Source organism: Zingiber officinale, chromosome 10B (assembly GCF_018446385.1).
Source record: "Zingiber officinale cultivar Zhangliang chromosome 10B, Zo_v1.1, whole genome shotgun sequence".
NCBI lineage: Eukaryota > Viridiplantae > Streptophyta > Magnoliopsida > Zingiberales > Zingiberaceae > Zingiber > Zingiber officinale.
This window is the reverse complement of record NC_056005.1, coordinates 84,794,668-84,802,300: the sequence shown is the minus strand read 5'-3', so window position 1 is coordinate 84,802,300 and position 7,633 is coordinate 84,794,668. Positions and strand designations below refer to the sequence as shown.

Sequence of the window (7,633 nt, the reverse complement as noted above, 5' to 3'; positions counted from 1 at the left end):
GGCTATTGGATACTAGACATATCAGAATGTAACGGTTGAGGTGACTGAGTCTTGATTAGAGGCTTCAAGGATTCCATGATACTAGAAAAAGAAGGCCTTTTCCATGGCTCGTTGAAGCTCAACATGTGATTTAAGTTAGTGTGTGGGGAAGCACGAGTGAAGAAGTATGTTAATATTTAATAACCATGCCTGCATCAGGCAATAGATATCTATACCTGGCCCAACAGGACTCAATTATGGCAGCCACATGTCTATTTACAGTACTTGGGATCTCAGGCCTTCTTGCCTTGAAGCCAACTGCAGCAACCACCTGCAAGGGCACAACTTGTATTTTCTTATACAGTTAAAGGAAAATATATCAATTAATGGGACCCAGCACTGTCAAAAGAAGTTATTTTTATTTGTAGCTAAAATAAACAAAGACTTGATGGATAAAATTTACAAAGTAAGCTTGGATATGGTGGATGGTGAGGTAGATGTTTCCAGTGTTTGGAAAAGTGTTAACAAAGTCAATTTTGGGCCATGTTAATAGGTCGATAAAAGTAAGCTTGTATTTTGATTGTTGCTTCTTAGATGGTGAATTAACAGATTGAGAACATCCATATTCTAATCCTGAATATGCTATAGAAGATTGATTAATACAGACTAGAATGACAATTAATGATTGAAAAAAAAAGAAACATTGACTATCATTTAGAAGATGAAAATCCTTCTAGATGTCCATTAAAAACTTACTATACATTTTCTGATTCCCAGCACATAAAATCAAAACAAGTAACTGCTATAAAAAATATAAATGACTCCACAAAAGATTTGTCATGGCAAACATACCTTTCCAAAAAAAGTATCTTACAATCTTTAACCTTCAAGGCAAAGAACCAATAAAGCTTGCAAACACAAACGAAAAACATCAAATAACAAGACCTTTTTTCCAAATAATTCTTTTCTTTCTCAAAAGAAATTAAAAAGGAATATGGCATGATTTTTGAAGCTGGCAGAGTTGTTACACCTAAAAATCATATCAAACCATGTAAACGTTTTATGGATGACTACCAACAGAAATTTCCAAAGTTTATTTAAATTGAAGCTTTTGTGCAACATGAGTTCTCAAACTTCGATTTGCATGTAGTAAATAAGCATGACATGGTACATAAAGCTAATAATAACATGTTTTAGACTTATGAAGTAAAAAAACAAATTTCCTCAAGAGAATAATCATATCTATCAAGAACTATCCTTCAACAATACAGAGGAAAACAAATGAAATGAAAGAAAAGAATGAATGGGAATAGTACAGACTTCAAGAAAAAAAGGAGTCAATTTGAAGCCTATATAGCAATTCCTATAACTTGTACATGTACTTACAAGCTAGGCTCATGCTCAAGTGTAGTCTTCTCTCTATGAGGAGAAAAAATATCATTGAATTCCACAATGGAGAGACAAACCTGAAAATTGACATAAACAATAAATGAGTTCAATGCTTGAACATATAGAACATCTCATTGGTATACCCAACTTAATAAGTATGGTCAAGATTACTACTAAATCCAGGAGTCCAATTTGTTTTTTGTAACTACAGCTAAGAAATAAAATACAAAGTAACACAAACAAGTAATGGGATGGAGCATTAACCATCAATTGTAACTTGTAAGTCATTAGGTGACTTTTTGTAGTGAGAAGCAACATAAAGGGAAATCATTCCCTGTAATATAAATGAAAAAATAGCACAAATTTAACCAAATAAAAGTACCTATAAACATATCTCACTCTCCTTGTGATATTAGAAAAGTATATCTCGGTTGACATAGTAAAGGGCACATTCACTTGGATGTGGAAGTCTAGACAAATAAAAGATCATTTAGAGAATGACCTGAAAAACAATTATTTACTTTTCATCAAGAATACTAACATAGTGATATTTGGAATGTAACTTGCAACATCCAAGCAAAGTAATTCATTAAGCCATGACTTAATTGAATCCTCAGTAGCATATCTGCTAGCTTGTGCAATTCCATCTTCTTGAAAAGCTTACCAGTATATGGAGGTGGAAAAACACGAGAGTTTCAGAAGCAGATAACGATGTCGTTGCCTCGCTACAGGCCACTGCTTAGACCCCCTCGTGTGCAACCGTTTGTGAACGGACTGCCTCGTGAGGCATCGACCCCCTCGCGTGCAGCCATTCGCAAATCGACCGCTAGTAAACTAGTGGTTTGGAGAGGCTGCGACCCCCTTGAGTGTGGCCGCACCTAAAGCATCCTCTCATCGCCTGGCGAGGTTACGCACGGTGCTGCGGAGAGGGAAGAAATAAGATATAGGGTTACCTTTGAACTCCTTGCTTACTGCGAAGAGGGAAGAACCTGGTGCGCTGCAAATACGAAAGGAAAGAAGGGGTGGGAGAGAGGAAACCTAGCGGTGATAGAGGAAAGGAAAGGAGATGGAAGAAACCTAGAGGTGGAAAGGAGATGGAAGAAACCTAGCGGTGATAGAGGAAAGGAAGGAGAGGGGAGGAAATAATGATCGAGTGGGAAGGAAAGTTTAGGTTAATATGTTTATAAAATAATGATATTTATATAATATGTCACCATACAAAGTTTAATATGATAATTTTTATAAAAAAATAATTAATGGTAAAGAATCTCATTATAAAATATTTATAATGATATTTTTTTAGTAAGTGTCATATAGAAAATGTCACAATAGATTTTTTTTCTTGTAGTGAGAGGAAGGGGTGTCGATCTAGGAAGGGGAAGGACAGTGCGATATAGGTTTAGGTTTGGAGGGAAAAGTGAAGTGTTACAAATTTTGACTAAGTATTGGGGGGGAAATTAAATTATTTTATTTATCATAGACATCGGATTTTAAAAACCGATGTTAAAATCGGTGTCTATTAACGAAAAAAAGGCGCTCATAGACATCGGCTAAAAAAACCGATGTTTATGAACGAAAATCTGTGCTCATAGACACCGGTTTTTGGAAAAACCGGTGTAAAATACTCAAAGACATCGGTTTTTGCTTAAAACCGTTATTGTTTCACCGATGTCTATGAGGATTTTTGTTGTAGTGTTTGTTCCTTTCCATCTTAGTCGTGAGCAACTGTTTATAATTTATAGAGAACCGACAACATGATCTTCTGAGTGTGACACCACACTCCATGTTATCTACTATATAAATTAATTGAACAATTACATTTAACAAATAAATGCACATATTGACCAATGTGATTCTTTTATTTCAAAAATAAATGTTTACAAAAGCTAGGCTTTTAGTATACACTCCAACGATCTCCCACTTATACTAAAAGACTAAGCTGTCATATCTGTTGCCATACATCTGATTCTCATCCCCTCTACATGCTGATCGAAAGCTTTCGCCGGAAGGGCCTTAGTGAAAGGATCTGCCAAGTTATCTGTTGATGCAATCTTGGCGACGACAACTTCTCATCGCTTGACGATGTCTCATATCAGGTGGTACTTGCACTCTATATGTTTACTTGCTTTATGGGCTCGTGGTTCCTTCGAGTTTGCAATTGCACCGCTATTATCACAATAAATTGTGATGATCTTGGGCAAACCAGGAATCACATCTAAGTCCATTAGAAAGTTCCTTAGCCATACAGCTTCTTTGGCTGCCTCAGAGGCTACCACATACTCAGCTTCCATGGTTGAGTCCGAGACGCATTTCTGCTTAACACTCCTCCATGCAATGGTTCCACCTCCTAGAGTAAACACATAGCCTGACGTAGACTTACTATTATCCCTATCTGATTGGAAGTCTGAATCCGTGTAACCCACAGGGAGCAAATCGTCTGCTTGGTAAACTAGCATATAGTCTCTATTCCTTCTCAGGTACTTTAATATATGCTTTACCGCAGTCCAATGTCCTTGTCCAGGGTTACTCTGATATCTGCTAACCATGCCTACGGTAAAACAGATATCAGATCTCGTACACAGCATTGCATACATAAGGCTTCCTACAGCCGAGGCATAAGGAACTGCCTTCATGTCCTCTATCTCCTTTGATGTCTTCGGAGACATCTCTTTAGATAAAGCTACTCCATGCCTAAAAGGTAAGAAACCTTTCTTGGAGTTTTGCATGCTAAAACGAGCAAGGATTGTATCTATATATAAAGCTTGGGATAGGCACAACATTCTTTTCTTGCGATCCCTTACAATTTTGATCCCAAGAATGTGTGCACATTCTCCTAAGTCCTTCATATCAAATTGTTTGGACAACCATACCCTTACGTCTGATAATACCTTGACATTGTTGTCAATTAACAAAATATCATCTACGTATAGTACAAGAAATACCACCACGTTTCCGTTACACTTTTTGTATACACAAGACTCATCCGGACACTGAATAAATCCATATGACTAGATTACTTCATTAAACCGGATGTTCCAAGATCTTGAAGCTTGCTTCAGTCTATAAATGGACCGATTAAGCTTGCATACTAGATGCTCTTTGCCTTTCAATGAATCCCTCTGGTTGCTTCATATGGATGTTTTCTTCAAGACTTCCATTAAGGAAAGTTGTTTTGACATCCATTTGCCAAATCTCATAATCCATATGAGTGGCAATGGATAAGAGTATCCGGATAGACTTAAGCATGGTTACCGGTGAAAAAGTCTCCTCATAATCGATTCCCTCTTTCTGAGTATACCCTTTCGCAACAAGCCTTGCTTTGAAGGTTTCTACCTTCCCATCTATCCCTCTTTTCCTTTTGTAGATCCACTTGCATCCAATGGCTTTTACACCATCATGTGGTTCTACAAGCTCCTAGACCTTATTAAAATACATAGATTCTATTTCGAAATTCATTGCCTTTTGCCAAGATACTGCATTTATATCTTGGAGTGCTTCATCATATGTTCAGAGATCAGGTTCATGTTTACCTGGGATCAAGTCCAAAGACTCTCCCAAAAACATGAATCTCTCAGGTTGCCTCACAACCCTCCCACTACGACGAGGCACTGTCTCTGGCTGTGTATCATGTGTTACTTGTGTTGCAGTTTCTTGTGGTACTTCATCTTGTACTGTTGGTACTAAAGTAGACGTGTCCTCTCTAATTTCTTCTAGAACTATTTCACTTATGGGCTTATGGTTCATTACATAATCTTCTTCTAAAAATCGAGCATTGGTGCTAACAATGATCTTCTGATTTTTAGGATTATAAAACAAACCACCTTTCGTTCCCTTAGGATATCCCACAAACAGACAAACTTCTGTACATGATTCCAACTTGTCAGTATCTCCCTTCAGCACATGTGCTGGACTATCCCATATCCGGATATGATTCAGACTAGGCTTACGCTCATTCCATAATTCCATGGGAGTAGAAGGAACTGTTTTAGAAGGTACCATATTCAGAATGTACACTGCTGTTTCTAAAGCATATCCCCAAAATGAATTTGGTAATTCTGAATAACTCATCATCAATCTAACCATTTCCATAAGAGTCATATTCTTTCATTCTGCCACACCATTCTGCTGGGGTGTACCAGGTGCAGACAATTGGGATTGAATCCCGACTTCTGATAAGTAATTCCTAAACTCTCCAAAGAGGTATTCGCCACCACGGTCAGACCGTAGTGTCTTGATACTTTTACCAAGACGTTTCTCCACATCAGCCCTATATTCTTTGAACTTGTCAAAGCATTCAGACTTGCGGCGCATCAGGTAAATGCATCCGTATCTTGAATAATCATCTATAAAGGAGACGAAGTATTTATAACCATCTCTTGCCTGGATAGACATAGGACCACACAAATCAGAATGAACCAGTTCTAACGCATCTTTGGCTCTATACCCCTTGGCCTTAAAAGGTCTCTTGGTCATTTTACCTTCCAAGCAAGATTCACATGTTGGAAAGTTTTCCAACTCTAATGAACACAAGAGTCCATCGGCTACAAGCCTTTGAATCCTACTTAAGTTAATATGTCCAAGCCTTAGATGCCAAAGATACGTTTGGTTCATTTCCGAAGGTTCTTTTCTCTTATTAGAGTTAGAAGATGTGTTATTAATTTCCATATTTTGTTTTGTGGGAGAAATTGGATTTAATTATAAATTGCCAACTAATGCACCAGAACATATAATCACCTTATTTCTCTTTATAACGATATTGTTACTAAAGGAAACTGAATATCCATCCAAATACAGTTTAGAAACTGAAATTAAATTCTTTCTAAAACTGGGTACATAAAGACAATTTCTTAAAATCAAATTTCTATTCCTATCAAATGATAAGTAGATGTCTCTCATTGCAACAGCCACCACCTTAGTAGCATTGCCCATGTAGACAGTTATCTATCCATCAAATAGTCGCCAGGTTTCCTGGAACCCTGATAAAGCTAATCTGTCACATCCGCTAATCAAATTGTACAAATGTATTTTCACTGAACCCCTTAATTTCACATTAACGTTGTAGTAACGAGCCCAGGATCGCTCTCGAGGAACCAACAATATGATGTAATCTAGGATTGTTTTGGGGTTTTAAACATATAAATGGAATTGGGGGGTGTTTAAGCTTGAATCTAAATCTACAAAAGTAAAGTACAACGGATAAGAAATTAATCTAAAACAAGAGTGAAACATAAACAAATGAAATCTACTTGTGTGCCAACAATCAAACCATAATGCATTGTCACCCTACATTATAATTAAATCATCAACACACATCAAATGAAGATTGAAATAAGAAGACTCAAGTAAATCTGATCTAAAACAAGATGTAAACCCTAACTTAGAACTTAAACTCTAAACAATTAATCAAGCACAACTTAAACTCAAATTAAACTACAACGAGGTAATGAAATACTAAATTACTTGCATAAAAACATAACAAACATTAAAAGAAACAAGTTCTAAGCTATAAAACAGTAGCAAAAAGAAATAGAATGAAATAAAAACCAATCCTCTCACAATCAACTCACAAACTTCATACTCTTGCCGTCACACAAGAGTACCAAAATCGCAACCACCCAATTTCGGACCTCAGTGGAGAACTTCAGCAGCGTATCAGCTCAAGGAATGCTCAGCTACACCGACGGACCACCCCCGGCGAGCTAAAACAACCCAAAACCCCAAGAATGGCCGAAAATCTGGATTTCTGCAACCTCCCAACTCTGAATCTGGAATGATGCTATGAATGGTGGTGTGATGTCGGATGGAGCTCAGGAACGCCGGAGGACCACCGCCGAACGTCGCTGATGGGAATCGGAGTCGCCGATTGGAAGACCACCTCCAAATCGGCGCGGGAACAGAGAAGGACAGAAACGCAGAATTCGCCGGAGGCTCCAGATGATCGGGATGAGCTGCCGTGAAGCTCTACAATGAAGTTGAAGCTTGAGAGATTGATTGGAGGAAGAATCGGGACCGAAATCCGCTGGAAGACGCGCGCCGGGACTGAGCTGCGCGAAGGGGATCGACGAAGGAAGCTGGGTATTGTAGCTTCTGTTTTGAATCAGATCTGGATCTGAACGGACGGCTGGGATTGATTTGGAGCTAAATCAATGGTGAAAGCTTGCCCAAAATCCGATCCGAAGGTACTGATGTTGATCTAGGGTCTGGATCTACCCTCCCGTAGGTCGGATCGATCAGATCATCACTAGATGGCCCGGATCTGCACAGT

The 7,633-nt window shown here is 38.2% G+C and overlaps 1 long non-coding RNA gene across 1 annotated transcript; it reads right to left on the bottom strand.

Moving 5' to 3' along the window:
• Nucleotides 1-209: 209 nt before the first annotated feature.
• On the bottom strand, nt 210-2,026 carry LOC122030038. The gene is made up of 3 exons (XR_006125291.1): nt 1,751-2,026; nt 1,366-1,445; nt 210-310 (listed from the first exon to the last, which is right to left on the bottom strand). It is a non-coding gene; the product is annotated as an uncharacterized LOC122030038 (long non-coding RNA).
• Between the last annotated feature and the right edge of the window lie 5,607 nt (nt 2,027-7,633).